This window comes from Lolium rigidum, unplaced genomic scaffold (assembly GCF_022539505.1).
Source record: "Lolium rigidum isolate FL_2022 unplaced genomic scaffold, APGP_CSIRO_Lrig_0.1 contig_12949_1, whole genome shotgun sequence".
Taxonomy (NCBI): Eukaryota; Viridiplantae; Streptophyta; class Magnoliopsida; order Poales; family Poaceae; genus Lolium; species Lolium rigidum.
In genome coordinates, this window is record NW_025899830.1 from 126,518 (window position 1) to 144,308 (window position 17,791).

The window sequence follows — 17,791 nt, forward strand, 5'->3', positions numbered from 1 at the left end:
CTATTTACTTATGTAGTGTTAAATTTTAGAACGTAAGTATGAAAAAAGAACTAAAACTTGCAATATAGATCGATATGTGCTATTTACTACTTTTTAACTTTGTTTGTGACACATTTTTCTGGAATACAAGATAGCTCACAAATAAAGCGGGACCGCTAAACATGGGGTTCAATATATGTACAACGTCTCAAAGTTGCAGGTAAACTATATACTGGCAATTATAATATTTATCACATTCTTGGAATATGCTTTTCTTGTTCTTAGATATGTACCCCTGACACTTTGGTTTGGGCGTCTGGTTACATGCTCAACAGTGAGTTATGAACAATTATTATCAAGATGAAATGCATTACTTTAGCATGCCAAAGATGTCAAAACAAGTGCGTTGTACACCCATTGCCCTACCCACATGTGTGAACCGAATTAAATACAATAATTTGTAGTGTCCTTTTATTAAGTCTAGCATGCATTTTCAGGCGCTGAAGGAAAAGGTTACTTGGGTTAAGCAGTAATCATGACAACAGCTCTAGTCATCCAATATCATCTGATGAAGAAACACTGCAAGCACTTAAGAGCAGGTAAATTCCCGCTTTAAATTGCTTTCATGAGTTAATTTATTAGCTTGATACAGTTAGCGAAAGGATATCTTTGCAAGAAAATAACCAGGGAAAGCATATGGGAGTAGTTTATGTTTGAAACCTGAATTGACAGTACAGTAATTTTATCTTAGATATTGGTGGGTTCAATTTAATTGAGGCAATGTAGTTTTATCTTAGACTTGGCAGTTCCTTTTCCCCGAAAAAGGTGTAAGGCTAAGTGGCTAACAATAACCAGAGAAAGCATATGGGTTTCTGATTTTGATGACAATACAGTGGTTCGGGCTATTGTGTTTTCCCCTGTTTTTGTTTGTTTATCCTTGCAGCAGTGAGCGAGCGAGACCGTGTTATTGGTGTAGTTGCAGAAAACTTACTCCCGATTGTTAGCTAGATTGTTAACTTGTCCTACTTGATCCCAGATTTCATGTATCGTAGCTTCCCTGCAATATTTTTCGAACAAAAAATAGGCATTTTATTTGACTATTTTACTGACGTCCAAAGGTTGTTCCGGTCTATAGCAGTTCACAATTCGTAACTATAGTTTACTGTTTTAGAAATAAGTATAATGGCACTAGTGGAAAACGGGGCTATAGGCCCGGTTCATTTGAGCCTTTAGTCCCGGTTTCCAAACCGGGACCAATTAGGCGGGACTAAAGGTCCCCCCCTTTAGTCCCGGTTGTAAAACAAACCGGGACTAAAGGTCCCGCCACGTGGGCTGCTGGCGCGCGTCGAGGAAAAAAACCCTTTAGTCCTGGTTTGTAACACGAACCGGGACTAAAGGTTATTTCGTTATTTTTTTTATCTATTTGGTTCCCAATTATTTTTCGCTCCTCTTTTTTTTTCCTATTTTTTCAGAATTTCTAGTATTTCAGTTATTTAACTAGTTTAGTTTCTAACTCCACTTAATCTCTAACTACCCTTAATCTCTAGTCAAATTACTTACTCGTGGTCCAACTTCCCGCTCGGTCACCCATCCTCCCACTACTCCAAAGACTAGCACGCTTAACTTCCAAGTTCCTTTCCCATCCCGCTTCCAAGTGCTTCGCGCGCATGTCGTGATACTAGTATCATATCAATCCTATTAACATGTTGGTCGATGTCACACTTATTTATTATTCGAATTCCAAATAATTATTTTAATAAACAAAACTAATAACGTACATGTTGTGGTAATGGTATTATAATTATAATTTTTTAAATTTGTATTATAATTGTTTTTTTTAATTTATTATTTTTTAATATTTTTTTGCCAAACTTGAAAATTTGAAAATCTAAAAAATTGGCTAACTTTATGGTTAAGTAATAGTAATCTTTATGCATGATGTAATTATTATTTTAAAAAATTTAAAAAATAAAATTCCGAATTTCTGGCGTAAAACTAAAATCTTCCTGCTTTCATATTTTCATTTGGAATTTTGAGAATCTAAAAATTGGCTAACCGGGTTTTGCCCCATAGACCACCCTTTAGTCCCGGTTTGTATTACCAACCGGGACTAAAGGGTCCAAACGAACCGGGACTAAAGGGTTTTCATGATGAACCGGGACCAATACCCCCTATTAGTCCCGGTTTGGTTCAAAACGGGGACTAAAGGGTGGGACGAAAGGCCTCTTTTCCACTAGTGTGGGTTTTCATTTTGCTTGCAGATTCTACCAGAAGCTTCACTTCCGCTGGCCTGCTGCCGATGTTCCCAGTCGGCCACACCCCCAAACAGCAGCAACACAAGTACACCTGATGGATTTTACTATGCATCGGCTAGCACAGATGTCTATTCTAACCTATGAAGGCTTCAGGTGGTTCAGTAATGCTGAAAAAGGATGGTATGTGGCTTCTTTATGTTTTCAGCTGTTTGGAATAATACATCTACCACATATTTGCAAACCGGGGATTTAAAAGATATAGAGTTGTACCATGTTATTTTGCACAATGAATACTAATTGAGTGTTCCCGTTCTTCCCACCTATGCATGAATGCTTGGTTTTTTCACATGTGTTATGCCAAAATTGCATTGTCATTGAAAAGATTTGAGGCGAGGTATAAATGATGCTTCGTTGCTTAAAGTCTACTACTATATACTTTTTCCTATAGACCCAAGTTTTCTGTAATGCACGACCTACTTTTTAGCCACTTTAAGCATGGTTAATGTCTTCAATTTATACCACCCCATTGGTGAGAACCAACATAGCATGGTTAAGCAAACCTCCCTAATTCTTATTCATCTGCTCAGTTATGTTATAATACATTGAAAGGATAAAGGGAGCCTTAACTGTCTAATGACCCTGTTTAACTGTCTAATATATTTCCTGTAATAGAATTTGCTGTAACAAAGCATGGTTAAGATAAAGGGAGTTATGTTATAATTCTCTTGAGGTTTCGCTCTCTATGTATATTTCGATACAAGGTATTGTTCGAGGAAAAAAAAAAATTCTTTAAGCCATTATGTTCAGTTTTGGACTATTACCTGTGTAGAACCAGCTGATATTTAGTTGCTGCAAATGATTTTTTGTGTACTGTAATAGAATTTGCTGTAATATCTTTCCTGTAATGAAATGCTTATGCCTCAAAATCACTTGATGTTTGTTGAGTTGGTGCTTCCGGAGGACTAGAAGCACCACAAGCTAAAACATGAGGCCCAATAAACAGGGTCATCGAGTACCAACCAGTGCCTGAGCTCACTGGTTTTTACTATAAATATATATACTTTCTATTCTGTATACCAAGGTACCTATGTACTTGGTAAATTTAATGTGTTCCTACTTACTAGTTGCTGCAATTTGATTTTATTTTCGCAATGGGTAAGAAACATTGCTACTTTTGTCATGTTTGGTGTGTGTCTGTTTATTCTAGATATGATGGTACTGTGCTGACATTGGAGGAACAAGCAGCGAATCGGGAACAAATGAGGAAAATTGAGAACCCTGTTGGAGTAAGATGGAAGCCAGTTAGATGAACCCTGTTAGATGAACCTTGTTGTGTATTTTATCTAATGGTTTCGAACCATGTTGTTCATGATGTGGAGATGGACCCTATTGGTCATGTAAATTAGATGCCTCGATTGTGAACCCTTGAATGTTTCAGAATGTTGGTTTGAGACCTAGACTGCTTGAAAATATTGGTTTTAAACATTGTTTGACTTCTTGAGTTTGATGTATGCTTGACTGCTAGATTGCTTGAATGTTTGTAGACAATATAGCAACTTAAACAATGCCTAAGAAAATATTCAGCGGCACCAGAATTAAAAACCTGAAAAAGTAATCCGAGGCATCCTCTAAAAGTGCCATCAAAAAGTTTGGATGGCATTTCTGGAAAAGTGCTGGCAAAGAGATTTCACGGCATCTTTGGAAAAGTGCCAGCAAAAAGATTCCGCGGCATCTTCAAAAAGTGCCGACAAAAAGATTCCACGGCACAGACTAAAAGTGCCGGCAAAACTCTTAACAGGCACAAACTGAACTGCCTGAAATAGCTATTACTGGCATCCGTCCTTGTGCCTTGACATACATATAACGGTATTTTTCGAAAAGTGCCGGCAAAGACCTACCTCGACTGGAATAAATACAGCACTTTTTTTTATGCCTTGAAAAAACTTTGCCGACACTTTTGGTGCCTTTGCCGGCACTTTTTGTGCCGGCAATTTGGGTACCTGACGTAGTGCGGGGGATTCCTCTGCTGCGCAGCCGAGGATTCCGCTGGCCGGGTTTGCCGCGCAGCCGAACCACCACCGCCTCTCGGCGGAGGATGCCAACGGGCAAAGGCTGGTTTGCCGCGCAGCCGAACCACCACCGCCTTGCGGCGGAGGACGCCAACGGGCAAAGGCTGGCAACGTCACCGTCGCGCTGGAGAGCTTCCATGCGCGCGGAGAGGTCTCTGTTAGGATCGGCCTCTGCGAGGGGAGGACGCGACCAAGCTGATGGCCACGGCCACCCTGTGGATGCGGCCTATGGGTCCTACCTCCGCCGTGAGCTGGGAGACTGCGCCGCTGGCCGGAGTCGAGCTCCCGTTGCTTGCCGCCTTTTGGTCCTGCGCGCAGCGTCCTGTTCTTCCTCCTCTATCTTGTATTCTCGTCGCCGCTGGTTGTGTAGGATGAGTGAGTACTTCTGAATGTTGATAAATGTAACTGTACTGCTGCCGGTGCTACTCATCGGGGAAGATGGTACTGATGCGTGTGTGCGGCTACAATGCTTCGACGTGTGCCTGCTGTGCGATCTGTGCTAGGTACAGATGGACTGTTGGTCGTGAGAGCTTACAAGCTCCTTTTGCCTTGCTAATTGGTACGCTCGTAAGTGATACTATCCCACCCAGTATAGATTGCCTTTTCAGATTAATGGAGTACTTGGTATTACTTTTATCATGGTACTGATACATTGCCCGTATGTTTCAATTTCAAAGGTTGAACTCTGCAGTGAAGTGCGAGAGAGTTAGCAGATCATGACCTTGTGGGTTGTGTCTATTCTTGCTAGGGGTCATTTGATCCCAGACCTTCCAATGATAGCAACATTGATGAATCGTCAGAGAACCAACAGCTGGTGGAGTGGCCTACTGAAAAATATTTAGGTGTTGACATAGAATAGAATGTTGGATGCTAAGTGTATATGTACTGATTTTGCGCAGGTGATGTATATAATTCTTTGTTCTATTGTGGTGTGTGTAAAGGTATATTCATTTGTTTCCTTAGTGGGCTGTTTTATTTCCAAATTAGTTTTAGTCTATTTGTTAAACCTCATGTTTATCATGTCAAATTCAAATCATAAGGGTGCTATAACTATTATGATACAATTGGTAACTCACATAGATTCGCAAAATAACAATGGTATACAAGTGTGATGAGTTTCATGCGTACATATGTCTTGTATGCGTGATATTTTATACAATTATTTTCTACTAAATCAACGGCAAGCAATATAGATCCGATGATGTATATGTGCATATTTCGTGGCAACGCACGAGCACTCTGCTAGTAACTGCTAGCATGCGGTACACACAAAAAAAATCTTCCTACCAGATACCAAAAATTTGCACTTGGACGAAATTTATTTTATAGGATACTATAATGCAAATCTTGGAGCTCATCCCGGAGATCCTCCTCCGACGAGTATTTTGATTCGTCGTCCTTAGATGATTCCGATTGGGAATCCGTCGACGACAAAATCAAAGACATGCTTCTGCTCATCGCGGTGCAGCGCCTCCACTACCATTGGCAAACTATGTATCCCTCACAACCAAGTGATTGGGATCGGACATGGTTATGCACGACTACTTTGCGGAGGTACCTACCTATCCTGAAATCTCTTCCGTGGATGCTATCGGATGGGGCGAGAGCTTTTCATGGAGATAGTGAAGGCATGTGAGGACAAATGCCGTTAGTTCACATGCCGGAGGAATACTGCCGGCCTCATTGGGTTCACCCCTACCAGAAAATATCGGCGGCGATGAGGGTAAATGTCTACAGAGTTTCTGTCAATTACACTGACAAGTATCTTCTATTAAAAATCACCTCTTTTTGGTATGCTTGTCAATGGTGAGGCGTACCATCAACGGCCATGAGTACAACATAGGATATTATGTAGCAGACGGGATCTATCCAAAATGGTCCACATTTGTCAAGAAAATCCACAAGCCAAGCAAAAAACTTTAAGCTCACTTTGCAAAAATGTAAGAAGCAACTCGGAAGGATATAGAGATAGAGCCTTTGGTGTTTTGCAAGCTAGGTTTGCAACTGTTCGAGGGCAGCAAAATTTTAGGACAAAAACACCCTGCATAATGTTATAATTGTTTGCATAATCATATAGAATATGACAATCGAGAATGAGAGGGATCTCGACCTCCCATTTGAATTTCACAAAGTTGGCAGTCGTGCCAAAAGCTGCCAGATATCCTAATCGGATCCAATCATTCTTGGAAACATATAAGCAGAAATCAGTTTTCAGCTGCAACATGATCTTGTCAAGGATCACTAGGCACTCTATGGTCGCTAGTCTCATTTTTCCTTCCCTTCATTACCAATTTGTGTGAAACAATTTATATTCCTCATCTTGGACCATTCAATTATTTTTTAAATTAATTTGATTTGAACCAATTTGTGTGATGTTGGAACAACAACAAATCGCGCACGAACGCGAAGAGAAGAGGACGTCATCCCTTCTTCTCCCTTGTTGGTGTGTTGGATTGGTGTCCATGCCCTCTCGGCGCTGGTGTCAGGTTTGGAGGAAGCAGCATGGCAACAATTGTATCATGGTCGAAGATGATGACCTGCTTGCGACCGGTTGCAGATCCTGGGGTCTTCTCTCAAGATTCAGGGATGTCGACTCAGGGCTCCGGAGATCCTCATGTGTTATGATGGTCTTAGGGTTTGCTAGGTGTTCATGGTCCTTTGTGACTGTGTTTTAGTGTGTTTATAATGGTAAACTACTCTGTAATGGTTCGTGATGTGAATGCAAATATTTCTTTAAAAAAAAGTCATACAATCCGCGCCGCGCGTGAGGGAGCGGGGGAAAGACGGTGCCGTGGAGGAGACACACAGAGAGAAAAATAACTGACTCTTTTTTTTTGTTCCTGTCACGTATTAAAAACCAATCTCTTCTTCTTCCTCGTCTTCTTTTCTTCCGCTTATCCCGCTGTCCCTATCCCCTCGCCGGCGGCGCCCCTAGATCGCGAACCCGTCCCCCCGCCCCCCAGGAAAGCGTACGACCCTCGCCTCTGGCGACGCCGTTTCTCGGCGGTATGCTTCTAGCGTCTCCTCTATTGACCCGGGGCCGCCTCCATCTTCAAAATTGCAGAATGCCATCTGGTCTCGATGGCTGCTTTATTTGATGGCAATGTAAATGTATATATGAAGAGGAAGCAAGACTAATAAGCTATTGCATGTATAGTACAACAAACGCAGGGGATATCACATTTCAACTTGTCATTTTCATAACTGCAGGATGCTCAAAATTTTCAGTTGGGGCGAAGCCAGAGACGAACATGGCTGAGGTGAGCAACAACTGAGCCTGGAGCAACTCGAGGGGAGCTGTCATGCAGGATATCGAGGGGATCCTGGCGTCCTTGGCGGCCAGGAAGAGGATGGAGAAGCAGTTCCCAGGTGCAGCGAGGAAGAGGATGGAGAAGCAGTTCCTGTTGGATAATTAGGCACAATTTTCATGATTAATTCCAGAATATAAACCATGATGACAACAACTACTAACATGTGAAACTCGAACATACTAGATGCATTAATCAACATGAGTAGCAGCAGCGCAAACGGTAAAGCATCCATCGCTAAACAGATAGAGATATGTTGCACGTACCGATCTGGTGGAGATGGCGGTGGAGGTGTAGCAGATGATGTCGCAGCAGTAAGGTTGTTGATGACAACGTTGTTGACGACATGGATGACGGGTCGAAGTAGACGGTGTTGAAGACGACGGTAGGCAGCACTTCCCGACTTGGACGGAAGGCGACCAGTGATGAAGAGCTTGAGTAGTCGCGCGGAGCGCTTCCCAAAAACCTAATTCGCCCTCTCCCGTACAGGATCGCAAGGACGAGCGGTTCTGGAGACCTGCTCTCCCGTTATCCGATGCACGTCGGCGCGCGGGATGGAGAAGGCTACGATGGCGGCGCAAGCAGAGAGAGGTGGAAAAATCCTAACTCGTGTATTAGATGTGTTTCTGCGGTAGCCGGGCAGGAGATTATATAGGCTCAGGAAACCCTAGGCAACGTGGGCCATGCCCACGTCGCACGAACGTTTCGAGTCGGTTACACATAGCCCACGGTCTGGGAGCGACCCGAACTGACTAACTGCGACGCGTCCGTCTAGAACTCTGTTCGTTTTCCTGAGCTGCAAAAAGTAAGGAAAGTCTCGGCGCGAGGCTCAATCCACTCACCACGAGCGCTCCAATCAACTCACCACGAGCGCGGTGTGCGTCGTGTCGTGTCGTGTCGTGTCGTGTCGAGACGAGCGAGCGAGGAGGAGGAGGAGGAGCGCGCGTGAACCACTCCTATTCTTACTCACTTACTAGTGGTGGAACAACCCACCTTATAAGGTGGTCTAACTTCCTCCCAACTTTCCATGTGGGACTAAACTTCCCACCTCTTGCCACTCCCTAGTGAGATGCCACCCACTTGGGCTCAAACTCACATGGGCTGCCACAATGTAGGCTTTGAGATTTATAGGAAAATCTGAAATCTAGTATGGGCCACTAAGTGTGGGCCCAATATTTCAACAATCCCCCACCAGATTTCAAATCCCCATTTAGAGATTTACCAATACTCGTTGCTTGTTTATATACCAGTGTTTCAGCAGAGACTGTTAAGTTGAACTTCCGCCTAGAATCTTAAGCTACATCCATTCACACTTGAACAATGGACTAAGCCTTGAATTGCAAGTTTTGTGTGAACATGGTTTCACTCAAAGTCATAACCAGTACATGGCTGCCAGTAGCCTACCCCGCGGGTGAAGCATATGCGTCGTACTTCGTGGTCTCTTCATGAGTTTACTAGAGATCACCCAAATCTCATAGATTGCGACGTATAACAATCGGACTCATTGATTGCGCGTAATTAACACGTCCGTTGGGAACCCCAAGAGGAAGGTATGATGCGCACAGCAGCAAGTTTTCCCTCAGTAAGAAACCAAGGTTATCAAACCAGTAGGAGCCAAGAAGCACGTTGAAGGTTGATGGCGGAGGAGTGTAGTGCGGCGCAACACCAGGGATTCCGGCGCCAACGTGGAACCTGCACAACACAATCACAGAACTTTGCCCCAACGTAACAGCGAGGTTGTCAATCTCACCGGCTTGCTGTAAACAAAGGATTAGATGTATAGTGTGGAAGATGATGATTGTTTGCAAAGAACAGTAAAGAACAATTGCAGTAGATTGTATTTCAGATGTACAGAATAGGACCGGGGTCCACAGTTCACTAGTGGTGTCTCTCCCATAAGATAGCAGATGTTGGGTGAACAAATTACAGTTGGGCAATTGACAAATAAAGAAGGCATAACAATGCACATACATATATCATGATGAGTACTATGAGATTTAATCGGGGCATTACGACAAAGTACATAGACCGCTATCCAAGCATGCATCTATGCCTAAAAAGTCCACCTTCAGGTTATCATCCGAACCCCTCCAGCATTAAGTTGTAAACAACGGACAATTGCATTAAGTATGGTGCGTAATGTAATCAACACAAATATCCTTAGACAAAGCATCGATGTTTTATCCCTAGTGGCAACAAGACATCCACAACCTTAGAACTTTCCGTCACTCGTCCCAGATTTAATGGAGGCATGAACCCACTATCGAGCATAAATACTCCCTCTTGGAGTCACAAGTATCAACTTGGCCGGAGCCTCTACTAGCAACGGAGAGCATGCAAGAACATAAATAACATATATGATAGATTGATAATCAACTTGACATAGTATTCAATATTCATTGGATCCCAACAAACACAACATGTAGGATTACAAATAGATGATCTTGATCATGATAGGCAGCTCACAAGATCTAACATGATAGCACAATGGGGAGAAGACGACCATCTAGCTACCGCTATGGACCCATAGTCCAGGGGTGAACTACTCACACATCGATCCGGAGGCGATCATGGCGATGAAGAGACCTCCGGGAGATGATTCCCCTCTCCGGCAGGGTGCCGGAGGCGATCTCCTGAATCCCCCGAGATGGGATTGGCGGCGGCGGCGTCTCTGGAAGGTTTTCCGTATCGTGGCTCTCGGTACTGGGGGTTTCGCGACGGAGGCTTTAAGTAGGCGGAAGGGCAGGTCAGGAGGCGTCACGGGGGCCCCACACAATAGGGCCGCGCGGGCCCCTTGATGGCCGCGCCGCCCTGTTGTGGCGGCGCCTCGTGGCCCCACTTCGTGACTCCTTCGGTCTCCTGGAAGCTTCGTGCAAAAATAGGACCCTGGGCGTTGATTTCGTCCAATTCTGAGAATATTTCCTTACTAGGATTTCTGAAACCAAAAACAGTAGAAAAAAGCAACTGGCTCTTCGGCATCTCGTCAATAGGTTAGTGCCGGAAAATGCATAAATATGACATATAAAGTGTATAAAACATGTGAGTATCATCAAAAAAGTAGCATGGAACATAAGAAATTATAGATACGTTTGAGACGTATCAAGCATCCCAAGCTTAGTTCCTACTCGCCCTCGAGTAGGTAAACGATAACAAACATAATTTCTGAAGTGACATGCTATCATAATCTTGATCATACTATTGTAAAGCATATGAGATGAATGCAGCGATTCGAAGCAATGATGAAGATAATGAGTAAACTAATGAATCATATAGCAAAGACTTTTCATGAATAATACTTTCAAGACAAGCATCAATAACACTTGCATAAGAGTTACTCATAAAGCAATAAATTCAAAGTAAAGGCATTGAAGCAACACAAAGGAGATTAAGTTTCAGCGGTTGCTTTCAACTTCAACATGTATATCTCATGGATAATTGTCAACATAAAGCAATATAACAAGTGCAATAAGTAAACATGTAAGAATCAATGCACACAGTTGATACAAGTGTTTGCTTCTAAGATAGAAAGAATAGGCAAACCGACTCAACAATAAAGTAGAAGATAGGCCCTTCGCAGAGGGAAGCATTGATTACTATATTTGTGCTAGAGCTTTTCATTTTGAAAACAAGAAACAATTTTGTCAACGGTAGTAATAAAGCATATGTGTTACGTATAAGACATCTTATAAGTTGCAAGCCTCATGCATAGTATACTAATAGTGCTCGCACCTTGTCCTAATTAGCTTGGGTTAACACGGATTATCATTGCATAGCATATGTTTCAACCAAGTGTCACAAAGGGTACCTCTATGCCGCCTGTACAAGGTCTAAGGAGAAAGCTCGCATTGGATTTCTCGCTTTTGATTATTCTCAACTTAGACATCCATACCGGGACAACATAGACAACAAATAATGGACTCCTCTTTAATGCATAAGCATTCAACAATAGTTATTATTCTCATAAGAGATTGAGGATTAGCTGTCCACACTGAAACTTTGATACGTCTCCGACGTATCGATAATTTCTTATGTTCCATGCCACATTATTGATGATATCTACATGTTTTATGCACACTTTATGTCATATTTATGCATTTTCTGGAACTAACCTATTAACAAGATGCCGAAGTGCCGCTTGTCGTTTTTCGCTGTTTTTGGTTTCGAAATCCTAGTAACGAAATATTCTCGGAATTGGACGAAATCAACGCCCGTGTTCCTATTTTCACCGGAAGCATCCAGAACACCCGAGAGCCGCCAGAGGGGGGCCCTGTGGGCCCAAGACGACAGGGTGGCGCGGCCTGGGCCCTGGCCGCGCCCCCCTATGGTGTCGCCGCCTCGTCGCCCCTCCGACTCCGCCTCTTCGCCTATTTAAAGGTCCCTAACCTAAAACCTCGATACGAAAAAACCACGGTACGAGAAACCTTCCAGAGCCGCCGCCATCGCGAAGCCAAGATCTGGGGGACAGGAGTCTCTGTTCCGGCACGCCGCCGGGACGGGGAAGTGCCCCCGAAGGCTCCTCCATCGACACCACCGCCATCTTCATCAACGCTGCTGTCTCCCATGAGGAGGGAGTAGTTCTCCATCGAGGCTCGGGGCTGTACCGGTAGCTATGTGGTTCATCTCTCTCCTATGTGCTTCAATACAATAATCTCATGAGCTTCCTTACATGATTGAGATTCATATGATGATGCTTGTAATCTAGATGTCATTATGCTAGTCAAGTGGGTTTTACTTATGTGATCTCCGGAGACTCCTTGTCCCACGTGTGTAAAGGTGATAGTGTGTGCACCGTGTGGGTCTCTTAGGCTATATTTCACGTAATACTTATTCGCTGTTATGAATGACATAGTGAAGTGCTTATTTATATCTCTTTATGATTGCAATGTGTTTTGTATCACAATTTATCTATGTGCTACTCTAGTGATGTTATTAAAGTAGTTTTATTCCTCCTGCACGGTGTAATGGTGACAGTGTGTGCATCCGTGTTAGTACTTGGCTTAGGCTATGATTATGATCTCTTGTAGATTATGAAGTTAACTATTGCTATGATGGTATTGATGTGATCTATTCCTCCTACATAGTGTGAAGGTGACAGTGTGCATGCTGTGTTAGTACTTGGTTTAGTCGTGTTGATCTGTCTTACACTCTAAGGTTATTTAAATATGAACATTGAATTGTGGAGCTTGTTAACTCCGGCATTGAGGGTTCGTGTAATCCTACGCAATGTGTTCATCATCCAACAAGAGAGTGTAGAGTATGCATTTATCTATTCTGTTATGTGATCAATGTTGAGAGTGTCCACTAGTGAAAGTGTAATCCCTAGGCCTTGTTCCTAAATATCGCTATCGCTGCTTGTTTACTGTTTTACTGCGTTACTACTGCTACCATATTACCACCATCAACTACACGCCAGCAAGCTATTTTCCGGCGCCGTTACTACTGCTCATATTCATTCATACCACCTGTATTTCACTATCTCTTCGCCGAACTAGTACACCTATTAGGTGTGTTGGGGACACAAGAGACTTCTTGCTTTGTGGTTGCAGGGTTGCATGAGAGGGATATCTTTGACCTCTTCCTCCCTGAGTTCGATAAACCTTGGGTGACCCACTTAAGGGAAATTGCTGCTGTTCTACAAACCTCTGCTCTTGGAGGCCCAACACTGTCTACAAGAATAGAAGCTCCCGTAGACATCAAGCTATTTTCTGGCGCCGTTGTCGGGGAGGAAAGGTAAAAGGTACTCACACTCCGGATCTCGGCTACTAAGCTATTCTCGCCGTTGTAAGTACTCGAAGCTATTTCCTTTAGATCCTGCAATTGCATCTTTTTGTTTCTTGTTTACACTAGTTTGGCATAATGGACAAGAATGAGCTTCTTATTCTATTTCCTGATTTAAAACATGGATTGTTTGATGCGAAAATTAAAAAACCTATGAAATCTTATTTGCATGCTGGTAGTAATATTAGTATGAACGCTTTGAACACCATTGTTGATAATGATATAGAAAGTTCTAAGCTTGGGGAAGCTGGTTTTCATGATCTTTTTAGTCCCCCAAGCATTGAGGAGAAAATTTTCTTTGATGATACTTTGCCTCCTATTTATGATGATTATAATGATAGTGGTCTTTTGGTGCCACCTACTATGGAGAGTAAATTTTGTTGTGATTATACTATGCCTCCTACACTTGATGAGAATAATAATGATAGCTACTTTGTTGAATTTGCTCCCACTACTACTAATAAAATTGATTATGCCTATGTGGAGAGTAATAATTTTATGCATGAGACTCATGATAAGAATGCTTTATGTGATAGTTATATTGTTGAGTTTGCTCATGATGCTACTGAAAGTTATTATGAGAGAGGAAAATATGGTTGTAGAAATTTTCATGTTACTAAAATGCCTCTCTATGTGCTGAAATTTTTGAAGCTACACTTGTTTTATCTTCCTATGCTTGTTACTTTGTTCTTCATGAATTCATTTGTGTACAAGATTCCTTTTCATAGGAAGCATGTTAGACTTAAATGTGTTTTGAATTTGCTTCTTGATGCTCTCTTTTTGCTTCAAATACTATTTCTTGCGAGTACATCATAAAAACTGCTGAGCCCATCTTAATGGCTATAAAGAAAGAACTTCTTGGGAGATAACCCATGTGTTTATTTTGCTACAGTACTTTTATTTTGTATTTGTGTCTTGGAAGTTGTTACTACTGTAGCAACCTCTCCTTATCTTAATTTTGTTGCATTGTTGTGCCAAGTAAAATCTTTGATAGTAAGGTTCATACTAGATTTGGATTACTGCGCAGAAACAGATTTCTCTGCTGTCACGAATCTGGGCCTAATTCTCTGTAAGTAACTCATAAAATTATGTGTAATGTCCCAGGTTTAGAGACGATCGAGGGGTAGATTTTAGAAAGGGATGTGCATTGCATGGTAAATTCTGGGGAAATTTCGCGCTTTTAAACAAAAACTGCATCGAAGGGGGACAAGTTTCTCTCTCGACACCTTACCGGGTTAGGGTTTCGAGAGTGCGACAAACTTGCTCTTATTCAACTAAACTAGGGTTTTGGAGAAGAGAGAAGGGATGTTGCATCACAAACTTAAGTTGCATGATTGAATTCAAAATTAAGTTGCATGATTGAATTCAAACTTAAAGTTGAATTTGAATTTCAAATTCAAACATCAAATGGTTATCACATAATTCAAACTTGAGATAATTTAATAAACAATTATCATTAATCAAGATTATAAACAATTATGTAAAGCCCATTAAGGAAAATGGGAGCTTTATTGATAATCATACACATAATACATTGTCTTTACAATATTCAGAATTGAATTATTGAATTACAACACATTACAAGAATTGAAGAAATAGAAAAAGTAAAAGGAAAATTACAAGTTATTTAAATATCCTAAATACTAAAAGAACATCTTCACTTGATCTTGGAATTGATGATCTTCTGGATCATCTTGATCAATTACTTGAAACCTGCACACAAACACAAAGGAAATAAAACAAGTGTTATGCCAAGTGGCATAGCCACTTGGCAGGTTAGCAAAGAAATGGAAAAGGGAGGATATGCACAGGGATCAGTCGAGCTGATCCTTCTCAAGACCAAGTGCACATCACTTGCACACACACACACCCAGGCAGCACACAAGGCTTTGTGCATGCACAACAACACACACAAGCCTGGGGAGTCACCAAATTGGTGCCAGGCCAAGCTGTCGACCAGAGGAGCCAACAAAGGTTCATATAAAACCTTTTCACAGCCGAAACCCTAGCAGCTCATCGGCAGAATCTCCAAAGGGTAAGAACACCAAGAACAATAAGAACTGGAAGAACAGCCAGAGCTGCTCAACCTGTCCAAAATCACCACAGAATCAATTCAAGCTTCACAAGCTCACAAGGAGGAGCAGAACAAGCACCAGCTCATCCTTAAAGCAAACCAAGCAACCAGAAGCCATCCTCTACACCAACACCCCATTTCTAGGAGCTGGAGTGAGGTATACACAAAGCATCATGAGCAAGCATCTGTCTTGCTCATAAATAAGCATGTGCATCAATCACACACAAGCAAAAGGGTGTGGGTACCCTGTTGTATCATCATTTGGCTACCAGTCATATGATGCAAGCAAAATAAGGGTACAACCATTAGGAATGGATCCAAGGGAACACTGTTCAAGCCAATAGAATTAAAAGTGACTTAACCAGGGAAATCCAGCAAGGAACTAATCCCTATCAAGCTACCCAGCATTCACCTAGCAACACACAACTAGCTAAGCCATCAGATCACTGGACAGCTATCTGTCCAGTATGATTTCAACATCAAATAACCTAGCAGCCTATGAAAGACTACCAGGATTAGTGCACAGAAGCATCTAACAGGGGTAGGAGCAACCATTTCTAGCAGACACAGCCTTGCTAGGGTCACAACAGCTACCTAGCCACACAGGAAAGTCACCAAAGCAGTTTATCATTACCCAGAAGGGTTCAAATGGAGCTAGGGTTCCCAACAAATGTTGGCATCCCTCTAGCTCAATCAAATTAACTATAAGATGATCATAACTGCAAGCAGTTCACATCATTTATCCATCTAGTAAAGCAAGGAATTACAGATAAATGAAACAGTTAAGTAACTAAAGCACCAACATCTTGCCGATGAACCAATGGCTCACCGCAAGCATCGATGATGCTTGAGCAAGCATTAACACACACCAAGCACAAGTACAAGTGTCACACAGTACACTAGGAGAAGCACCAAGTAAGGCACGAGCAACGAGCCGGTGATGATCATTTGATCACCAGAGCTCGCTAGAGCATGCCAGGGCATGCTAGAATCAATCACCAGTATCACACATGAATTCTATGAATTAAACAACCACAGATAAGCAACAATTAGATCACAGACTAGCACATAAACCATTTTTATGATTGTATCCAGAAGCATATCATCAAGGAATTGATGTATATGGACAACAATTAAGCAAAGCCAAACCTACTATGAGCCAGAACTCAATAATCATCACACAAATAACACTCGTCTCTTGCTAAACAAGCAAGAATCAACCACAAGTAATGAACCGGAGGAGCTAGAGCTTATTACAAAGACAAGTAAGCAAGCAATAGCAAGTGGCCGGTGATGCTCGATGAGCATCTAGCCGGATGATAGCATGTATAACCTCAAGGGTGAGCAGGGACAAGAATCAAAGGAAGCACACATCACAGCGAGGATTTGCACAAGCACATAGACTAGAGCAAGCATGGCAATTGCAAACACAAGCAAGCAAGCATACGTAGCAGCAGCGAGCTAAGCGCAGCAGAGCAGCAGAACCAGCATGGCAGACCTCCACAAGGAGGAAAGCCATGGCCAGAGCACATAGAAGAGAAGGAAGAACAAGCACAGAGGGTAAGAGAGAGGCGGCGCATGTACCTGGAGCGAGCAGACGGCAGGCGTAGCCGTGGCGGCCACGGCGGCGCGCGCCGAAGGCACGGCGGCACCTGGCCAGGCCATGCCAGGCCCGACTAGCGCCGCAGCACTCCACACCACGGTGGGAAGGCCCGACGGCACCATCACGCCTGAGGCGCCGGTGAGCACCGCACCACCGTGCGGACAAACGAGAGGGGGATCAGCGAAGGGGCGGCTAGAACCAGATCGATGCCGTGGATCTGGTGCGCCGTCGCGTGGCGGTGCAGATGCGCCCCATGGCGAGGGCCATGGCGGCCGGGAATCGCCGGAATCGGCCGGCGACGGTGAGGGCGACGCAGATCGCCAGAGAGAGGAGAGGGGATTAGGGTTAGGTCGAGCGGCGCGAGGAGGTGGGCGAGTGAGCGACCGCTTGGGTCGGTTGGACCCGAGCTGGTTTAGCCCAACCCACTGGGCTCCACTGACAGGTGGGCCCAGGGGCAATATAGACATTTCACAATTCCATTTAAAACAAGAAACTTTGGAATTAAAAAGAAAATTGATAAGAGCTCTAAAAAAATAATTAAAAATATGAAAATCAATCAGCATAAAATTATCTATCCAAATAAAATATCAAAGAGAATTTTTAAAGACAATTATGAATAAGTCTTAATTTGATGATTTAAATAATAATTTAAAGTACACATATTATTTTCAATAATGAAAATAAGTCCATTAATATCATTGGACTTTAAAAACACCTTGCCAACA

The 17,791-nt window shown here is 42.8% G+C and overlaps 1 long non-coding RNA gene across 1 annotated transcript; it reads left to right on the forward strand.

Annotated features, from left to right (window-relative positions):
- The first annotated feature begins 331 nt into the window (after window positions 1–331).
- Window positions 332–3,729, forward strand: LOC124680332. Its single transcript, XR_006995488.1, has 3 exons — window positions 332–578; window positions 2,241–2,414; window positions 3,442–3,729. It is a non-coding gene; the product is annotated as an uncharacterized LOC124680332 (long non-coding RNA).
- The last annotated feature ends 14,062 nt before the right edge of the window (window positions 3,730–17,791 follow it).